Source organism: Callithrix jacchus, chromosome 21, assembly GCF_049354715.1.
Source record: "Callithrix jacchus isolate 240 chromosome 21, calJac240_pri, whole genome shotgun sequence".
Classification (NCBI taxonomy): domain Eukaryota; kingdom Metazoa; phylum Chordata; class Mammalia; order Primates; family Cebidae; genus Callithrix; species Callithrix jacchus.
Window position 1 is genome coordinate 40740763 of NC_133522.1, and position 16904 is coordinate 40757666.

General features: G+C 47.4%; 1 protein-coding gene across 4 annotated transcripts in view; it reads left to right on the top strand.

Annotated features, from left to right (window-relative positions):
• Nucleotides 1-16904, top strand: part of CLIC6 (chloride intracellular channel 6) — a 51748-nt gene that overhangs the window by 21286 nt on the left and 13558 nt on the right. Inside the window, exon 1 of one of the 4 annotated variants that reach the window (XM_078358749.1) lies at nt 10605-10625. The exons of 2 other annotated variants lie outside the window; for them this stretch is intronic. The gene's annotated coding sequence lies outside the window, so the exon portion shown is untranslated. Of the gene's footprint in view, nt 1-10604; nt 10626-15797; nt 16295-16904 lie in introns of those variants that run through there. One more of the 4 variants, XM_078358748.1, reaches the window with a different exon arrangement.

The following is a 16904-nucleotide window of genomic DNA, read 5'->3' on the forward strand; positions in this document are numbered from 1 at the left end:
CCTTTGGGAGCCATTCTGACTCTGGCTCTCTAGTCTTAGGTGAGACACCTTTCTTCTGTATTCTTGGAAAAGACTGTTTCATTATTTTCTGAGTCTGTTTCCCATAGTTAGATCACAGGACCTTGTTTGGAGCTTCCAGCAGGAATGTCCAGATCCCTATGTACTCCCTGACAGAGGACAGACCTCTTGATGGGTGAGGGTGGGGTAGGTGGAGGGTGGGGTGATTGGGGATCTTTCTCTGATCTGGCTCGCAGCTCAGAGTGGGCGACAGCACAGCGCTGCCTGGATATCCAGGTGTGCAGGATCAGCCTCTAGGCTGGCTCTGTCACCCCAAAGCTCAGCCAGGTTATCCTCACGTGGCATTTTCTTCTGGAAATAGAGAGCACGTGTCTTTTCGTATTTAATTCCTGCTGACACCCTATTGTGAAGTATTTGCAAGTTATTCTCTGTAGAGAGTAATAGTTTATTGCCTCCTTTTTGAATTCCAGTTTTCTAAAGCGTTACGTTGCTTTGCTCTTTCACACAGGACCGAAATATGGCAATTCCTTAAGTCACTGAACTGGCCTGGATAGGATTTAGGGTAACACGGGAACTTGCCCGTCCTTTGTGTGGGGTTGGTGTGTTTGTCTGCACGTGGCAGATGAAGTGACTCATCGCCCTGACACTGGATTGCTGTGTTCTCCATATGATTTGAAGCCAGTTAGGGACATTGGCTTCCTGGTCACTGAGCACAACTGTCCCGTTTGAAAACAGGAGACTGTGAATATTTGCCCCTCAGCTGGTTTGTGGACAATGACATGAAGCTGATTTCAGGCTGGGTCAGGGTTAGGGAATCCTGAAATAGTATTATAGGTGCCCCCTCCTTTTCTTTTCCCCAGGGTGAGTGAGGGTGGGAAGGGAGTTAAAATATATGCCAAAAAGAAAGCATGTGGCACAGAAAAGAATTCCTTATAATAAAGCCCAGAGTGTCAGCTTTGGCCAGCCAGGCTGGTGTTTCCCATGTTTGGAGAGCAGCTGATCCTCTTTGGTCTTGGGCCACAGGCTTTGTTTCGAGTGCGTCAAACCAGGCCATAAAATATAGCTGCGGTCATTAACAGTGGAAAATGGGGGAAGGTAAAGTTTCCAGATAACTCGACGATGTCTGGTATCCTCAAGCTCTCTCTTTAAAGTGCTAATGTCTACAGGGGGGTATTGCATGCCTTTGCTCACTGACAAAGAACTTTCAAGTTTAGCAAGTACATTTCCCATGAACTAGGAACCCTTTAACTTGTAAAGATTCAGAGACTACAAGGAAATGCAAAACTGAAATCTAACAGTTAAAATTGGAGAAGTCACTCCTCTGAACATATTCATAGTTCTAATAAAATTCTGTGATTCTCCTAAAGTCCACATTTGTTTTTTGAATTCTGACACTGATTTTCCTGTTCTTGAAGCTTAAAGCCAAGTTTTCCAATTTAATACATAATATGATTTTTATGCACTCCTGGTTGATTCTTTTGTCTCTTTTCACCAATGCAAAATGTCAGGCTGGCTTGTGTGTAAAGCTTGTGAAACCTGAGGTTTTGGTTTAGTAATACAGGCTTTCCTTTAAATCTCTATGGCCAGGAAAAAAAAAAAGGGAGTGTCAGAGAAAATAAGCAGGTTGATACAGATTCGGTTTCTTAAACATGAAGATATAGGGCAAAGTTTATTAAATTTACATTTAAATAAAAAATCCCGTCCCACCGTTGATCTGGCCGTGGTCCTATAGCGTGTTATGCAATTGCCTCGTTCCTTTACAAGCAATTTTGTTTGTGCTGAGGGTCATTCATTTGTTTGCTTTTCTCGTTGCAATTGTTCCATTAAGCAAGGCAACTGCAGGAGAAACTGATGACCTAATTAACTAGAAGTGGCCCTTGTTCTATTTGCCCTTGAAATGAAGCAAAACTTTTCAATGAACATGTCATCCATGAGATCTATTGAGAACTTTAATATAGCAATCCTAATCTAGTATCTTAGGTTGATATTTTTCAGAATTCCAGGTGATTTAATTTTAATATTTGAATATTTGGATACTTCACAGCGACAATGACCAGCTGTAGTAATTAATACAGTTTCTCAAAATTGCCTCACACTTTTGAGAAAGAGATCTGACAAGCATGTCTTTACAAAATGTAATTTATTAAGATGGGACAAGAGTGCTCATCTAGCTTTGCCACTTCTTCAGACACCTCTGGGAAGGCGTCACCAGCGAGAAGGCGGTGGCTCATGCCTGTAATCCCAGCACTTTGGGAGACTGAGGCAGGTGGATCACGAGGTCAAGAGATCGAGACCATCCTGGTCAACATGGTGAAACCCCGTCTCTACTAGAAATACAAAAAATTAGCTAGGCACAGTGGCACCTGCCTGTAATCCCAGCTACTCAGGAGGCTGAGGCAGGAGAATTGCCTGAACCCAGGAGGCAGAGGTTGCTGTTAGCCGAGATCTCGCCATTGAACTCCAGCTTGGGTAACAAGAACGAAACTCCGTCTCAAAAAAAAAAAAGAGAGAGAGAAAAGTTATGAAAACGAACACCTTCATTTTGTGTATGAGGAAATGGACAGGCAGTGTCAATTTGTGGGGAGGTTAGAGGTCACTGAAGCTGGTGCCCCCTTTTAGTTTGGTCCCAGGGAAGACAACCATGTATGTACCTTGACATACTGTGGCTTTTTTTGTCGACAGTCATCTGCGATTCAGGCTTTCGTGGAAGGCTGGTCCCCACCAGCCTTTTTTAGACAGGTGGATTCTTCTAGATCTTGCAAATCATACCACATAGGTGATCACCTGACTTCTGAGTGACTGCAAAGCCTCTGATTTCTGCCATCTTTTATAAGAAAGTATTCTAAAATCCATATTGACCCTACACCCGATCTCATAATAATGTAATATTGGGGTTCAGGGGTTCAGGGTGCCCTCAGCTCCCCTGAGAGGAAGTTTCTTCAGATTCTTGGTCTCCTGCCCTCTAAAGAATGAGAGAGGGGACCACGGCACAATGCGCAGTAAATGTCGGACTCAAAAGTGTTTGTAGACAGTGATTTATTCAAAGAGAGAGAAACAGGAGAAAGAGAAAGAAACAGCTAGCTCTCACACTGAGTGGGAGAATCCAGAAAGATGGGATCCAGGAGAGGGAAGCAGCTTCCACACTGGAAGGGAATAGAGAGATGGAATTTAGGAGGGGAAGACAGGCTTCCACGAGGGGGTGTGGAAGGGGACTTCAGAGGGGAAATCCAGGAGAGAGAAAGATGGCTTCCACGAAGGGAGTGTTCGTGGAAGGGGACCCAAACATGGAGTCCAAAGGGGTGTGAAAGAAGGGGACTTTTAACTTGGGAGGAACCCCCATGTTCTTTAAGACCCCGAGCCAGTGAAAGGAGTTCCTTAGAACTTCCTGTAGAGTGACTGACTTTTTATTTCTTCCTGTGCCCTAGAAATTTAAACATAAACCGTTAAATCTCTCAGATGGAGAGAGATGGGAGGGGGCGTGGTGCTGGGGAGTTCTTGCCCTTAAAACTACGCCCCCCTGTGGACCAGGAAAGAGAACACATCCCCTCAATTATTTCTTCGAGAACCCTTAAGATTTTTCTGTTTACTCACTAGTTTCAGTATAAACAAAAAGTACTATACAATTCTCAGCTTCCAGCTGCAGAGAACTTTCATATATTGGTCACTGAAACTTACCTGAGTATGTTCGAAGGACTGAACTTTCCTTTGCTGACAGATTGCTCTAGGCCTTTGGCCTCCTTAAACTTACAAACATTCTAAGGAAAAAAGAGAAGGCAGGTGCCTCCCCAGATCCCCACCCCCAGGGACCTATGCCTTTTTTTTTTTGAGACAGAGTCTCGCTTTGTCACCCACGCTGGAGTGCAGTAGCACAATCTCGGCTCACTGCAACCCCTGCCTCCCCAGTTCAAGGAATTCTCCTGCCTCAGCCTCCTGAATAGCTGGGATTACAGGCACGTGCCACCACACCTGGGTAATTTTGTTTGTTTGTTTTGGTAGAGACGGGGTTTCACCATGTTGGTCAGGCTGGTCGGGATCTCCTGACCTGGTGATCTACCCGCGTCTGCCTCCCAAAGTGCTGGGATTACAGGCATGAGTCACTGCACCTGGCCCGGAGCTATGCCTTTCAAAAGAACTTTGCAGAAGAACTTGGGAATTCTGAACCAATTGAGAAAGATGACTCTGAACACCTTTTAAAGAGAATTAGAATTTCTTTTTTTTGGTTATCTCTGCCAGCATATGGGGTGATCCTACACTTCCACCACTGGACTTCCTCCCCACCCCACCCCTTGTTGTTTAATGAGAGTTGAGAAATAATTTACCAATCCTAATTTGCTATTTTCCCAACATGAGGCAAAATATGCGCCGTGCAGCTGCTGACCTCAAAGCAAGATGCATTTTTTAAAAAGCACACTGTTCAGATCCTAATTCTGTTTGAGGTGCCTGAACAGAAAGACATCACCTTTTTCTGGTAAATCTTCCTTGAAGTCTAGGAGGTCTGTCAGGGGTTAGAAAGACCAGCTTGTCCTAGTTTTTTCAGGACTTTTCTGGTGTTAAACTGAAAATCCTGTGTAGCAGGAAATCGCTGAGTCCCAGGGAAATTTAGATGGTTTAGTCCCCTCCAGGGTCTAAAAACTAACTTGTGACATTTTCCCACAGAATTTAATTAGGGATGGAGATGGTAAAAAAAATGGGTGCATCTCCTGACCACTAGGGGGCACCGATGGCCTCCCGAAGTTGTTTCCCTACCTTGATGCTTGAAGGCAGGTTCTAAAAACCTTAGTAAGGAATCAGGATTTTAAAAGGCAAAATGTCACAGGTAGATCCTTCATCCTCTCATGGTAATGATCCGGGTCTGTGCCATGTTAGATTTTTGGCTAGAGGGACCTCAGATCACTCTTGCCAAGTTGAAAAATTGGGGAAAAATAATCATGTGAATCCATCTAGAAAATTCCATTTGGGGCTTGTCCATTAGAAGCTGTGGCCCCAAAGGTGATGTGAAGGAACGAGCAGGCCTCCCTAAGGTTCAGGTCGAAACAGTTACTGCAGTTCACAAGTTGATGCAGAGGAGTTGTGGTTTTACCTTGTGACAGGGTTTGGATCTGTGTCCCTGCCCAAATCTCATGACGAATTGTGATTTCCCAATGCTGGAAGAAGGGCTTGATGGGAGGTGACTGGATCGTGGGGAGAACCTCCCCCTGGCTATTCTCTTGATAATGAGTTCTCATGAGAGCTGTTTTTTTTTTGTTTGTTTCTCTTTTTTTGTTTTTGAGACAGGGTCTCGCTCTGTTGCCCAGGCTGAAGTACAATAGTGCAGCAATGTGATCTCGGCTTTCTGCAGCCTTGACCTCCTGGGCTCAAGCAATCCTTCAGCCTCAGTTTCCCAAGTGGCTGAGACTACAGGTGCACACCACCATGGCCAGCTATTTTTTTTTATTTTAAATTTTTCTGTAAAGACAAGGTTTCACCATGTTGCCCAGGCTGAGATCCGGTTGTTTAAAACTGTGTAGGATTTCCCCCTCTTCCTCCTTCACCAGCCACGTAGGGCATGCTTTCCTCCCCTTCCTCTTCCATCATGATTGTAAGTTTCCTGAGGCCTCCCCGGCCTCATGCTTCCTGTACAGCCTGCAGAGCCATGCGCCAATTAAACATCTTTTCTTTATAAATTATGCTGTCTCAGGTAGTTCTTTGTAGCAACATGAGAATGCACTGATACACCTTGATTGTTAGAGGTTCAGTGCAGGGATTCTCACTTTTCCTCCATGGTACCCATGGCCATCATGCAAGTGTTTGGAAAAGGAGCAGAGTGGCTCTATGCAGGAAGTTTCTGAAACAGACTAAGTACTACCTGCTTCTGGGTTTGTCCCTCTATATGTTGATTAGTAGTCACCTGCTGAACTGTCCTGGGGAAAAGTTCATTTCCTATCATTTTCATAACAAATCACCACAAATTTAGTGGCTTTGAATAACTCCAATTTATTAACTCACAGTTGTGTTGATCAGAAGTTTGACATGAGTCTCACTGAACTAAATTCAAGGCACTAGCAGGGCTGCATTTCTTTCTGGAGGCTCTAGGAGATAATCCAGGTCCTTACCTTCCCCAGCTTCTAGAGGCTGCCTGCATGTCTTGGCTCATGGCCCCATCCTCCATCTTTACTCCAGCCATATTTCATTGCTCTGACCCTTCTTCCCTAATCAAACCTTTCCTGGCCACAGCTGGGAAAGGTTCTCACTTTCAAGGGCTCCTGTGATGAGATCGGGTTTGCTTAATAAACCAGGATAATCTCCCCATCTCAGCATCCATAACCTTGATATCATTTGCAAAGTCATTTTTGCCATGCAAGGTAAGACATTCACAGATGCTGTGAACTAGGACATGGACATCTTTGAGGGGCCACTATTCTTCCTACTGCACCAGTAAATGCCCCAGAGCTTCTTATCTCACATTCTGTCGTGGTCGTTCCAGGCCATGGCCAGAGACAGTGTGGTCAAGGGTTGAGCTATTTGGAAGCCAGTTTGTGATTATTTGCTTGGCTGCTTTTGGGATTGGTCTATTGACCCTAACCAGTGTCTTCTCAGACTCTGAAGTGAGAAGAGCAAGTCTGAAAAGTTTCTTTCCTACATTAGGACGTGGCCTTACCTAGCATGCAATGCTCTCTGGATGCTTTTATTGAAAGCTATTCATGGCCAAGGCTGACATTGGTTTTACCTCCCTTAAAAAATTCCAGACCCACTGGGTGCAGTGGCTCAAGCCTGTAATCTCAGAACTTTGGGAGGCTGAGGCTGGCAGAGACAAGATCAGGAGGTAGAGACCATCCTGGCCAACATGGTGAAACCCCGTCTCTAACAAAAGTACAAAAATTAGCTGGGCGTGGTGACACTTGCCTGTAATCCTAGCTACTTGGGAGACTGAGGCAGCAGAATCTCTTGAACCAGGGTACAGTGAGCTGAGATCGCGCCATTGCACTCCAGCCTGGCAACAGAGTCTGTCTCAAAAAAAAAAAAAAATCCAGACCCCAAACTCTATTGGCTAAACAACATGAAATGAGCTATCTGGGGCTACGATGGCCTAGATTAAAGCAGATTCAATGAGATTTTTCTAAGGAGACCCACAGCTCTGCCTGCCCTGTTGGAAGAAAAGGTGGAGTCTCTTGTCCAGGTGCAGGCTTTTCAGGACTCCCTTGTTTCTGCAGGTGGATGTCCCCCCCCCCGCCTGGTTGGCCAGGTCAGCCAAGGGCGTGGGGATGGAGGATGAGGCCTGTTGTCACTCAGGCAGAAGGATCATTTGTATCCTAGGTGTGGCCGTTGGGGAAATGCAGCCTCAAACCCACTGTCATCTGGAGTTGCAGCAAAAGTTCCCTACAGAGGGGACAGAATACATCGCCACAACCCTGGCCCACCTGGTCCCAAAGTTGTCCACCAGGACTGCCACATGTTTTCTCCCCGCTGTCCCCAGCACACAGGTCACGATGTTTTACAGCCTCAACCCAGCTCCATTTTCTGTCCCAACCACTGTTTGTCCTTTGCACTTTCCACCTGCTTCTGATATGTGTTTTCTTATCACTATGGGTTCCACACCTTACTGAGCAGAGCTGGGTAAAACAAACAAGGAAACAAACAAGCCGACTCCCATCACTCTGAGAAAGGAGCCTGCTGGCCCGGGGTGCCCCCTCCATTTGTCTGGGTTGGGAATGAGAGAATGGATACTAGCTGATTGCCTGGGTTCAAATCCTGCTTTTCGACCTTGGCCAGGTTTCTCTAGGTCTCTGTGTCTCGGTTTTCTCAAACGGAGATAGTAGTGGTTCTACATCTGATAGGGCTGTTGCGAGGGTTAAATTGGAGTTGATGTAAGTGCTCAGGGCTGTCGGTATACAGAGCCCATGCTCCGTGTGTGTTCGTTGCTGCCATTATCAATCATTATCGTTATCGCTATCAATCATTATCATCATTACAGTTACTATTTTGCAACCTAGCCATTTTGGTCATAATCACATCTGTAAAAGACAGAACTGGAATCTGTGATCTTCTTAAGGCCTCAGGTGTACTTTGAGAAATGTGTGTAATTATGTATCTCCTTTTTAGAATGAGAACTGGGGGCTAAGTTCCTAGGTGGCATTATGAATCGATACTGATCTTTTGATCTTTAAATTCCTGGGACGCAGCACCCATTCAGGTGCACCGGGGCGCTCGTTTCTCACAAGCTGCTGATGGGTTGGGGATGCCTGCAGGGTCTCCCAGTTGGACGTGGACAGAGATTCTTGCTTTTCTCTTTAATCCACGGACAGTATGGGGGATCAAAGAGAAATTGCAGCCTTTGTTGAGAGTGATTTAGAATTCAGAAATGAGGAGGGCCTGGTGTCTGGCCCAATTGGGTGGTGCCCGGCCCATTTGGGTGGTGCCCTTTGCTCTGGAGTGTCACATTTCTGGGGTAGGTTTGCCACTTGAGCTACACCACTGATTTTAACTGCATTTTTACTTGATCTGAGCAGCAGACTTTTCCAAAGTGGCCAAAGCCAGGAGGGGAAAGGCTGTCCCTGTACTAGCTGGTTCCACACCGACTTGGGTGTTTGTTACGCTTGTCTTAAATTCCCCATCTTCTCCCTGAACAGCGATGAACCTCAGCTCAGTTTATCTGGTTCCCTCCCCATCCCTTTCCCTCCCCTTCCCTCCCTTCTCCTCCCGTCCCCTCCCCTCCCTTCCTCTCCCCTTCCCTTCTGATATTTCCCTATCTTGGGCCCCACCTTCTCAGCGTTCAAAGTGTTAACCATCAAGTCTGATGGATTCATCTATGCTAGTGTTTTCATTAGGGAGGAGCAAAGGCCAGTTTCCTGGTGATGGAAAATCAACAATGGTATTTCCCCTCTAAAAATAAGGCTTTTATCTGGGCAGACAATAGTTATTATCTGACCAATAATCCCAGCTTGCCCAAAACTTAGGGGGAGATGGTGGGATTTCCAGTTTTAAAATCAGTACTGTACTGGGAAAACCAGGGTGACGTGGTCACCCAGTGACCATCATTTTGGGTGGGTGGGGAAAGGAGCCCCTGACATGCAGGCTGGGGAGACATTTGGGGATAGTTGAGGCTGGAAGAGCTGTGGGGCTTTCTGAGGGTCTCCTTCAGGAGGGGTGGTTTCGCTGTCTCTGTAGGAGCTCCCTGTGATGAGGAATCTCATAGGCCTGTGAGGACAAGGGTCATTTGCTCCTGATGTGAGTTTTTATGGGGTACCTCCCGTGGGCCTGGCCCTGTACTCCCACGGGGAGTGGGAAGAAATGGGGCAGGCCCCAATGAAGCATTAGCTCCTGTTCCATAGGGAGGCTGACGCTGTTCCATAGGGAGGCTGACGCTGTTCCATAGGGAGGCTGACGCTGTTCCATAGGGAGGCTGACGCTGTTCCATAGGGAGGCTGACACTGTTCTGCTTTGAAGGAATGTCACCTACAGAAACAATTAGTAACCAGCTCCGTGCTAAACCAGGCAGAGCTGATGATCCTGTAAGCGGAATTCAGAAAAGGGAAAAGAAATGTCAACTAGGGGATAAGGAAGTGGAAGAACTGACCTGCTGGGAGACGGGAGGTTCGAGAAAGGTGAGGGGATTCTGGAAGGGCAGCATGGGGTTGTGAAGGACAGAGCAGCCGCCTGAGAGAAGACAGCATTCAAGCAGAGAAACTGGCTCAATGGGCAGATCCTGGACAGTGGGAAAGGAAGAGAGGGGAAGGCAAGGAGAGGAAGAAAGAGGAGGAAGGAAGGAAGGAAGAAAAGAGAGAAACATAAGGAAGGAAGGAAAGACACAGAAGGAAGGGAAGGAGGGAGAGAGGGAGGAAGGAAGGAAACAGAAAAAGGGAAGAAAGGAAGGAAAGAGAAAGACAAAGGAGAAAGGAAGAAAAGAAATTGAAGGAAGGGAGGGAGAAAGGAAGGAGAGACAGAAGGAAGGAGAGATGGAAGGAAGGAGAGAGACAGGAAGGCAGGCAGGAAAAAGGAAGGAAGGGAGGAAAGAAGGAAGGAAAAAAGGAAGGAGAGCTAGAAGGAAGGAAGGAAAGAGACAGGAAGGAAGGGAGGGAAGGAAGGAAGGAAAGAGAAAGAAGGGAGAAAGAGAAGAGAGGAAGGAAGGGAGGGAGGGAAGGAGACCAGATTATCTAAGGTTCCTAAGTGTCATGTCAGACATTGTTCTAGGGGTTTTACGTGTACCTTCTCATTTCATTCTCATCCAGCACTAACAGGTAGGTAATATTATGCTTTCATTGCAAAGGGGGAAAGACAGACACTAGAAGGTCAGGTGACTTGCCAGTGGTCACACTGCCTGGGAGCACTGTGATTCCACCTTGCATTTGAATAACATTCCAGCAGAATGACCTTAGGAAAACAGCATCTTATCAGGGTTAACCTTGTCCAGGATGGGGGAAAGATCAGAGGGGTTAGGAATCCCAGCCAGAGAGACCCGCCTGCCCCGCCCCGCCGCCCCAGGCATGAGGCTCTGAGACTGGGCAAGAGTGGCTTCAAAAGCAGAAACTTTTGTGCCAGACGAGAGACTGCTGATCAGGTAAAGGGCAGGGAAGAGTCTGGTTTCCATCTTGAGCACCAGGAAAGACACGGGAGCCACTGAGTGGGGAGAGGTGAGTGAGAGCAAGAGCTCACTCTCTTCTTTGAAGTCTATTTGCATCTTTGGCCAGGCTGCTGAGCATCTCTGAACCTCAGTGTCCTCATTTATAAAATGGGAAGAGTAATAGGACATGTCTTACACAATTTTGGAGAGGATAAAATTGGATAACATCCATAAGTAATTTCAAACCTTACCTGAAGTCAGAGTAGGTAGTCAAAGAATGGTAGCTATTATGTTTTGCTCTGTTTTGGAGACAGGGTCTCCCTCTGTTACCCAGGCTGGAGTGCAGTGGCCCAATCTCGGCTCATTGCAGCTTCAACCTCCTGGACTCAAGCGATTCTCCCACCTCAGCCTCACAAGTTGCTGGGACTAGAGGCGCGTGCCACCACACCTGGCTTTTTTTTTTTTTTTTTTAATTTTTTGTAGAGACAGGGTTTCACCATGTTGCCCAGGCTGGTCTCAAACTCTTGAGCTCAAGTAACCTGCCCACCTTGGCTCCGCAAAAGTGCTGGGATTACAGGTGTGAGCCTCTTTTTAAAGTCACCTTAGAAACTGTTGATTTTTGGAGGACATTCTCCTTAATTCCTGTTCTGTGAAGGAATGGGTTACTTTGTTTCTCTGGTGTCTTGTTATTGAAACAGCATCTTTCGTCTGGGGTAATACCCAAGGTTCATTACCTCGTGCCGAGGAAATCAAGGACACAGACACACATGGAGTGAGGTTAAGAATGAAGGTTTAACAGAGAAAGAAAGAGAAAAAGGCTGGGCGTGGTGGCTCACACCTGTAATCCTAGCACTTTAAGAGGCCCAGGTGGGTGGATTGCCCAAGTTCAGCAGTTTGAGACCAGCCTGGGGAACACAGGGAAACCCCATCTCTACAAAATACAAAAGCAATTAGCTGGGCATGGTGGCACGTGCCTGTAATTCCAGCTACTCAGGAGACTGAGGTGGGAGAATTGCTTGTCAGAAGGTGGAGGTTGCAGTGAGTCAAGATTGCATCATTGCATTCCAGCCTGGGCAACAGAGCAAGACTCCCGTCTCTACAAAAAAAAAAGAAGAGAGAGAGAGAAAAGAATAGTTCTCTCTCCTGCAGAGACAAGAGCACCCCAGTGGGTCTTCTGCTCCTGTGGTGAAATGCATGAGGTTTTATAGACTGGCTTGAGGAGTGACATTTGATTTAAATAGGGTCCAAAGATTGGTAGGAGGATCGTAATGATTACATAGTGCAGGAAGAAGCTGGTCACCACCCACTCTCATCTTTTATTATGCAGATGGTTTTTTAACCTGGCTGGAGCCATGTTGCCTGTTCCTCTACTGTACATGTGGTTGATAAAGAAAAGGGAAGATGGAGCCACCATATTGAACGTGCCTGGACCTCAGATAGCCTTTCCCTATGGTCAGAGCTGCCGGCATTCACCCGTGCAAGCTTACAGCTCAATTTTACAGGCTGCTCTTTGTTAGAAAATAAATGATTTGGAGGCTGCTTGTAAAGAAAAGGGAAACCTTAGTGAGGACTTCCGTACTCTCACTATCTGCCTAAATAATTTCTTTTTAACTCCTGTATCATTATAATCCGTCTTCACGTGCATCTGCTTTCCCACGGTGTTGAACTTCAAGTTGTGAATCGGGAGTGCTATGTTCTCCTCACCCTTCCATGGAATTCCCCCTCTACCAGGGGGTTCAGCTGCCCGCTGCTCAGGCTTTCTTAGCACCAATCCCAAAAGTGAGAAAGGACCTTAGCCTTTTCACCGCTACAGAGGACTGTGGTGTCACGTCTTGAAAAGGAAGCAGTTCTCTGGGGCTCCCCGCCTCTGCTACGGGTCAAGGTGTGCGCAGCTGTCCAGGTGCCTTCTCCTCTGGACCTTTTACAAGAGATTTGACTGGCCCCAGACACAAACGCCTGGCCAGGGATTTTTGCCTCTTTGTCTCCCGGCTGAAGATCTGTTTGCTTTGCAGTTTTGAAAGGGACATCAATTCTTAATTTTCACTTGAAGTAGGTAGAGGATGTGTTACTTCTTAAGAGAAAAAAAAATCAGTGATTCTTTAAGGACTGTTTAATTTGGCATAAAAATCTCACTAATTGAAGCTTGTTAAAAAGTGCCCTGCACTCCGCAATTGTCTGATCTGGTGTGCTCAGGTTTGGAAGCCCAATGATGATGAGGTTGATAATGGTAATGACAATAATAGCCACCTTTATTGGGCTCCCGGGAATTCCAGGGCATTGCACACGGATCTGGCATGATGCAGGGGCATGTAGCCCTGTTTATTTATTTTATTGTACTTTAAGTTCTGGGGCACATGTACAGATCTTGCAGGATTGTTGCATAGGTACACACATGCCATGGTGGTTTGCTGTCTCCATCCTCCCCGTCAGGAGAAACTGAGGTTCAGGGAGAACAAATCAATCACCGGACACCACACAATTAGTAAGTAGTGGGGCCAAGGTTCACATGGCTCTCCCTGGCTGCAATGCCAGCACCCATTCCCCTCCCCCATGTTGCCTTGGAGAAACCTGATGTTGCCTGAAAAGAGAAATTTCAACTCATCAGGCAGATGGAGAGTCTCAGAATTTTTTTAAATTTTATTTACAGAAATATTCAAAATCAAGAAGTCTCAGATCAATGTAAATATTGCATTTTAAGCCATGACTACCAGACTGGGGGATGGGCACAGAAGGCAGCCAGGTGGGCTGTGGGTGAGTTGTTGTGGGTGACTCAGGCCTTCTCACTTTCTCTCCCACCTCCCCTTTTCCTCCCTCCCCTAGATGTGACTCTCAGTGAGTGATCTCTTAGTAGTGAGAATTTGTGAACTTCTGGAAGGTAAAAAGTTTATGGACTTTGGCGGAGGAAAGAATGAGCAGGGAGGAGCTGTGAGGCACTTCCCATGGGGGATGCAGCCCCAGCCACATGGGAGCCCCTGGACACAGGCCCCAGTCATTTTGTGAGTGTTGTCTGTGCACTAGGAACACCCTGATGACCAAAGATGGGGGGCTGCTGACTCCAGACACTCCCATAGAAAGGAGCAGAAACACCCCAGCTCCCCCACCGATTTCCTCATGGAAGAAATAGAAGACCCAATCAGACAACGCTGCCCATGCCCCAAAGCCATCTCCAGGGGATGGGACAACCTCTGGGTCTTGACTTGATTTGAGTGTCAGGCCTCGATGCAGGGATGTGATGTGTGCAGGCTGGGGGCGCAGTGAGCAGCCAGGGCTCCTGCATGTCTTGTTCACAAGCATCGGCCATTCCACGTGCCAGATGTTGGCAGTAATATCCCTCAGGCCCTCCTGGGTTGAGTTTACAACTCACACATTCCATGAGGTGTGTTCATCAACCCCGTACATCAACCTCCTAGTGTCAGTTGTATGATCAGTGAAATTTCCTGTGCTGCGGGGAGGGCTGCCCAGCCTCCAGGGGCAGGACAGGCACAGGGGAAGGGCTGGCTGTGTGGCTTGAAGGCCAAGATCTTCCTGCTTGGCCACGAAGTATATGTTTGACTGCCAGTGTCCAAAGCGTGTGAGGCCACTGGGCATCCAGCAAAGGGCCGGGAAGGGATTCAGGGAAGTGTGTGGGTGGGACTGGGAGGAGGGAGTCACCTCCTGTCTGATCTGCCTTAACTCTTTCTCTGGCTTTCCATCGGTTCTGTTCAGCTGCCAACAGAGAGAGCACTGGCTGGGTCTTCTGGCCCCTTTGTTCCACTCTGAGGACAACTCTCTGGCCTCCCACACTCACTCTGTCTGACTCTGGCTTCCTCCAGTCACCTACCATTTTTATTCAGTCCAAAATCCCCCTGGCACGCTGGAATAGAGCGACCCGTCATCACTCATCTGCTCTCCACATCCTGTGAGGGGTTCAAATCAGCTGCTTGCCCCCAGATCCCTCCACCAGATGCCAAATCCTTCTCCTGGTTTTCTGCAGGGACTGGCATCCTTCCCTGCACACAGGATACATGTCCGGCCTCCTTAGTTCAAAGACAGTTATCAGAAAAAGAACCAATTAAAATATTGCTGCTTTGTGGCCTCTTTGTTAATCTTGCCACTCCTCCAAATTGTTTTTCATTATATTTGGGCAGAGTAGAGAAAAGTGCTTACTTCATGGAACATGTTTACCAGGTAAGCTCACACAGAATTGTCTAGAAGGATGGTAGAGTTGAGAAGCTGGTAGGGGGTGGCCTGCTCTGGTGAGAAGGAGAGTGTGGGGTGCTCAGGAACAGCCAAGAATGTCTTGGGGGGGTCATTGCTCCATCAGGTCTGCGCCAGGTCACCAGGTGTTGGTTTGGTCCTTCGAAGGCAGCAAGTGGGGCAGGGAGCTGTCTAGTGGAAGGTGGCAGTGTGGGTGGTGCCCCGCACATGTAGCTCCAGGCCACTGGAGAGGCCATTTGCCTGAACAAAAAGAGAAAATTAAGGAAAACATCTTTCATCTAAATTTGGGTAGAGTAAGCGTGGAAGGAGCTGGCAGGAGGGTCTGTAACTTAGAGAAGGGGTGTGGTGAGGGGGAACTGGTGACCTCGTGCTGCCATTTGGACTTACACAATTCGGACCTTGGTGGGGAGCCCTAGAGACAGGGGGGTTCGCAAGGCCAGGACCCAGCAGAGTCCTCAGGTTCTCAGATGGCGAGGCTGGCATCAGTGGCCAACAGAGTTTCTCAGAATGTGGCATCGGAGGCACCGTGTCTTTCTTTCGAGGACTACCTTTGGAGGTACTCAACAAAGTCGAATTTGAAAGGCAAACAGGCAATTCTGGGTTATCCAAGCACCTAAGTCTTCGCTGGAGACAAAAGACACTCTGCGTTCTCAAACTGCTTAATTCTATTTGATCAGAAATGTATACATACAAAAGTGTGCTCTGTAAGCTGAGAATTGCTGAGAAATTTTAGTCCAGAGTGCATTAGCCTGAGATAATTATCAGCATTGGAGGAAAAAAGAAAACTGCATATGATAAAATGTCCCAATTATGGCGACAGCGCCAGTTATTCCCTCAGAATCTATGTCTTTATCCCATCATCTTGTCTGGCTAATGAACGTGACCAAGGCGATCCTCTCCCATTATTGCTCAATAATGGGCAATGGAGATGGCGTATCTTTGCCTTTATTTTTGCTGGCACATCCAGGCACTGAAGTACATTAAGGTAATAAAATTAGGCAGGAAGGCGTCCTAGGCACTCCCACCATGTTCCCGCAACCCCTTCATTTACAACAGACTGAGACAGAAAGGAATTTTTTAGAGCAATTTGCGATGAGGCAACACTGGATATGTAAATTCTGTTCTATTGGCAGTCACCACTGCGGGCTAATTCTAAAATGCCTAACGGCCTTTGGTTCACCAGCCATGCTGGGTCAGGACAATTCAGTTTTAAGGCCACAGGGAGTTGGGGGTGGGGTGTGTGTAATTGCAAGTTTCTTCAGTGTCTTAAGCTGTGGCTGAACAGACGTTGTCCCATCCTCAACAATTTCAAGGGAAATCGCTGACCTGAGTTTGAGACCAGAGACGGAGCAGGCGGAGAGCCCTGCGTGATGTAGTTATTCTGCAGATGCCACGGTGGAAAGAGGTCACCGAAAGAAGGGCCCATTCCAGAGGCAGCGCTTTGTCGAGGGGCACGTGATCAAGACACCCCTCACCGGGACCAGACGCACGCACTCAGGAGAGATTCTACACATATGAAGGCGTTAGAAGAGGATTCGAAAGGTTAGAGAGACATGAGGAAAAGCGAACACAGTTGCCCCACTTTGCAGAACTTACTTTAGACTTTCCTGTGCTTCGTGTAACTACTATAAAAATAAGAGGTTTACAACCTGCAGAGCAGGTCAGGACTGGCCGAAATATGTGTCCTTGCACTTTCTTCTCCCTGCTCCCCCTTCTCTTGGCTTGACTGTGCTCCAGCCTGCAGTTAGTTAAGAAAGTCCCACCGTTTAAGAGGTTCCCAGGTCATCAGCCACTGAGAGTTTTCTCTAACTCAGCTCTACGCTTCCCCTTGCTATGGAACAGGGAGTGAGGAGGAGATGGGAGTGGCCTTCAAAATGTCCATAGGGTGGTGGGACCCCAAGATGGGGAACAGCCTCAAGGCGGGGAGGGGGTGGGTGCTTTTCAGGACCCATCTGCAGGGAGTTGTTGTGACCACTTGGATGTATGTGTCATAACTGTCCACCTTCCACGCTTCAGGCTCTCAGCACCTTCAAAGACACCTGGGGAGATTCTCAGACCCTCCCCTCCAATGGGCAGAGAGGAAATTAATGCCAGCTTGGGGAGGGGAGAGTGGAGGGAGGTGATGCACAGGCCCAGAGCTTAGGGACTCTGA